The sequence below is a fragment of the Monodelphis domestica genome, chromosome 4, assembly GCF_027887165.1.
Source record: "Monodelphis domestica isolate mMonDom1 chromosome 4, mMonDom1.pri, whole genome shotgun sequence".
Taxonomy (NCBI): Eukaryota; Metazoa; Chordata; class Mammalia; order Didelphimorphia; family Didelphidae; genus Monodelphis; species Monodelphis domestica.
Genome location: NC_077230.1, coordinates 62,157,242 through 62,161,980, shown reverse-complemented (window position 1 = coordinate 62,161,980; position 4,739 = coordinate 62,157,242). Strand labels below are relative to the sequence as shown.

Here is a 4,739-nt window from a genome sequence, read left to right as displayed (position 1 = left end):
TTAAAATGACTTCAATAGGTTCTAATGCAACTGAATCATATACCAGAGTTAAATCTGACAAATAGGTTGTTAAAAGTTTTAATGCAACTAATAGCAGATATGTATCCAATATCATTTAGTTCAGTATAATACTGAGTATGCTAGAAAGAAAAGGAGATATAAATTAGATTGAGTTTAATATTGAGGGTAAGTATCATCTTCCTTCTAGATGCTTAATTTAGAAACATGGCTGGGAACTCTCTAGTTTCTCCTGTGTATCATATTTAATTTGTAAACAGGATGAAATGATAACAAATACTACTGGAGATGGAGAGCATAGAGAGACTGGTATCACCTTCCTATTTGTTCTGGGTACCTTCCTCAGTACAGTGGGAAAGGGAACAGACATCAACACAGAGAAGGGAAGGGCAGAGGAACATAATTTTCCCACTTTTAACAATGAAGATAAATTGCCACACTTCTAATTTAAATATAGGATGAACCTAGATGGAGAAAATAAATGACAAGGGAGGCAAAAGCATCCAGTAAATAGAAGTCCAACTTGGAGAAAAATCATAAATTTTTCACACTTCTGACAATTGAGCTGTAACTCATTCTCAAAATCCAGCACCATATCAATCTTGGGAAATAATTAATTACTAACAAGATTGAACTGGGAATCATTGATGGCAGATGTAACAAATCTTTTCATATCTCTTTAACATGGTGTCTTCAAAGCCATATTAATAGTATTAGTAAAGATAAGGTGCCCTACATATTCCTTTAAACATTCTTCCAGTTAATAAGTAGGGGCTGAATTTCATCAAAATATGTCTTCTAGAGGGAGATTTCCAGTGTTACGTCTCAAATTCTTAAAAAGAGAATGAATACCACCTGGACCATATGATTCCCATCATCCTGTTAAATTTACTGCTTCAATGAGTATAAATTGAGTTCCCATAAGATTTTGTGTTTCTTCAAATTGCCCACCTGATGTCAACTTTATCATTTCCATTAAAAAAAATACATGGCTTCAAAGTGAAGACAAAGGATAAAAGAGAAGACTGAAAAGATAGATGGATGGATGTGTCTAATTCTCTGTGTGTGTGTACTAGTTATATTACATTTGTAACTGATTAGTCCAGATTGTGAAATCTATGTATAACATAAGGGATTTATCAAATGCTGCTCAGATTCCAAAGTGATGGCTAGTTCCTCCAAGGCATTCTGCTGTTCACTTGAGAATGATGACTTTCAGATGGGAATGTTACCCTCAAAGAAATTTTCTAAAGATGCTCTTGTTCTTACATTGATGTCCATTAAATTTACCTGATTTGTGCAAACAGACATAATAGTCTTGAGAATCTTTCATGGTTTCAAAACATTTTAATTCTTAAAATGTAAATTACTTGAAGTAAGTAAATTGGGTTTTAACCAATGGAGATTTTAAACCAATGGAAATTAAGAGATTCATTATTATTTTAGCCTTTGCTATTCAGAATGTAAGATTTTTTAAATTTCATTTAGTCAATTTAGAACATTATTCCTTGGTTATGTAATATTGGGGTTAGATGGGGAGGATATGAAAAACCAGGGGATAAAATGTGAGGTTTGTAGCAAGGTATGGAGGAGTTGAGGGGAGAGAGGGAGTATTGCTTGGTGAAGCAAAGGAGAGAGATGCCCCTTGCCGAGAGGAAGCAGCAGGAGTCCGATAAGAACTGTTTGTCCTGGAATGACTGAACTGATGTTCAGCTCCCTCTATGACCAGAAAAGATAGTCCACTTATCTGACAGCGAATTCAAATAATATAAAGTTTAATAACACATAGGGATTGGAGAGATATCAGGAAGGCGGGGCAAGGCAGGTCCCTAAATAAGTTTGGAGTCTTCCTCAGCTTTTAGAGCTGAGGCCAGGCTCCACACACTGGCGGAGGGTTTCTCCCACTCCTGCCTTCTGTGCCAGTTTTGTCAATTTCAGAATCTTAGAAGTAGACAGAAAGCAAAAAAGAGCAGTTCTAACTTACAGAAGCCTATGTCTTTGGGCTGAACAAAGTAGAGGTACTCCACTCCAGACTGGGTTGAATGAGCTCCTCCCTCCTCCAACACCAGGAAGGAAGTCAAGCCCAACCGGAAGGAAGTGCTCATCACAAGACCCAACTGCCACTCCCAGCAGGAAGGAAGTGCTAGTCTCAAGACCCAATTGTCATTCCCAGTTGCCCCTTCCCCCACCAACTGTTAGTCTTGTTTCCTTTCCACAGTTACAAGAATCATATTCTTTCCCTCCCTCCCATACCCCCACCCTTCCCATAGCTGATGTGAAATTCTACTGGGTATTACATCTGTCCTTGATCAGAGTCTATTTCCATGTTGTTCATGTTTTCACACTAGGATGTTCATTTAGAGTCTATATTCTCTATCATATCCCCCTCTACACATGTAATCAAGTAGTTGTTTTTCTTCTGTGTTTCTATTTGCACACATTTTCCTCTGAATGTAGATAGTGTTCTTTCTCATAGATCCCTCTGGGTTGTTCAAGATCACTGCATTGTCACTAATGGAGAAGTCCATTACATTCAATTGTACCATAGTGTATTACTTTCTATGTATAATGTTCTCCTGGTTCTGCTCCTTTCCCTCTGCATCAATTCCTGAAGGTTCTTCCAGTTCCCATGGAATTCCTCCAGTTCATTATTCCTTTGAGCATAATAATATTCCATCACCAACATAAGCCACAATTTGTTCAGCCATTCCCCAATTGAAGAGCTTCCCCTCATTTTACAATTTTTGACACCACAAAGAGTACAGTGATGAATATTCTTGTACATGGCTTTTTCCTTATCACTTTGGGGTACAAATCCAGCAGTGATATGATTGTATCAAAGGGAAGACAGTCTTTTAACATCCTTTAGGCATAGTTCCAAACTGCCCTCCAGAATGGTTGGATCAATTCACAACTCCACCAGCAATGCATTTATGTCCCAACTTTGCCACATTTCCTCGCATTCATTACTTTCCTTTGCTGTCATGTTAGCCAATCTGCTAGGTGTGAGGTGATACCTGAATGTTGTTTTGATTTGCATCTCTCTGATTATGAGAGATTTAGAACACTTTTTCATGTGCTTATTAATAACTTTGATTTCTTTAACTGAAAATTGCCTATTCATGTCCTTTACCCATTTATCAACTGGAGAATGACTTGATTTTTTTGTACAATTGATTTAGCTCTTTATATATCTGAGTAATTAGACCTTTGTCAGAGGTTTTTGTTATGAAGATTGTTTCCCAATTTGTTGCTTCCCTTCTAATTTTGGGTGCATTGGTTTTGTTTGTACAAAAACTTTTTAATTTGATGGAATCAAAATTATTTATTTTACATTTTGTGATTTTTTTCTAACTCTTGCTTGGTTTTAAAATTCCTCCTTTCCCAAAGATCTGACATGTATACTATTCTGTGTTCATCCAATTTACTTATAGTTTCCTTCTTTATATTCAAGTCATTCACCCATTCTCAGTTTATCTTGGTGTAGGGTGTAAGATGTTGAACCAAATCTAATCTCTCCTATACTGTCTTCCAATTTTCCCAACAAAAATATGGATTTTTTCATGAATTTGTATGTCATCCTTATGTAGGAGCGATGCTAATCTTCTCTGTATTGTTCCAATTTTAGTATATGTGCTGCCGAAGCAAGCACAAGCAAGATATTTTTTTTTAAATTGAGAGGTTTCAGGAAAAAGCTTCTAAAGATATCTGTTGTAGATCATCCAAAATATGCCCTAAGAATAAATCATTTCTTTTGTGATAATGGAATATTCTAGAGCTAATTTTTTTTCTAAAATGTATATGTACTAGTATCTGAGAACTTAAGTGGTGTTCCAAGTAAGCTACTTGATAGGGAATACATTATATGTATATGTGTGTATATGTATGTACATACATGACAAATGTTTTCATCATAATCATATAACATATCATAATCATACAACATAACTTGTTTAATAATTCTGTAATTGATGGATATTACCTCAGTTTATAATTCTTGACTCCCACAAAAAGAGATGCTATAATTTTATTTTAAAAAATAAGTCCTTTTCCCTTTTTTCATCTTCTTAGGACATAGAACTAGTAGTAATATTTCTGGGTCAAAGTGTATGCAAAATTTTATATTCCTTTAGGCAAAGTTCTAAATTATTCTCTAGAATAGCCAGACTATTTCACAACTACACTAACAGACTCTTAGGGATCCAATTTTTCCCATCACCTCTATCAATTATCATTTTAACCAATATATCATATAAACAAATATAATAGACGTGAAGTGATATCTCAGAGCTGATTACATTTTAGTTCAGTTTCCACCCATTATGTATGTATGCATATGCTTTTATATTTGTATGTATATATAAGCAAATAGAGACAATTGATCAACACTTAAAGAATACCCCTAAAGTCCTCTAGGATTCAAATTTTGATGTGTTCCAAGAGTATACAGGAATTAGGTTGAACTGACTCATGAGACCTGATATTGATTAATTTTCAGTATGAGAATTTGCATTAATTCATATTATCAATTTCAAAGAAACATGATGACAGAAGTGATTATATGCTTCATTAACTATTAGATGGCAAAATGAATAAAGCTATGGCTTAAAATCAGGAAAATCTGAGTTTCACCTATCTCTCTAACATTTAATAGATGCATAGCCCAGGGGTAAATCACTGAATCTTCTATAATTTTAGTTTCCCTATTGGTAAAATAAGAC

At 34.9% G+C, this 4,739-nt stretch overlaps 1 non-coding gene across 1 annotated transcript; it reads right to left on the bottom strand.

Annotated features, from left to right (window-relative positions):
* Positions 1 to 3,563: 3,563 nt before the first annotated feature.
* On the bottom strand, positions 3,564 to 3,670 carry LOC130454090 (U6 spliceosomal RNA). The gene has a single exon (XR_008911774.1). It is a non-coding gene; the product is annotated as a U6 spliceosomal RNA (small nuclear RNA).
* Between the last annotated feature and the right edge of the window lie 1,069 nt (positions 3,671 to 4,739).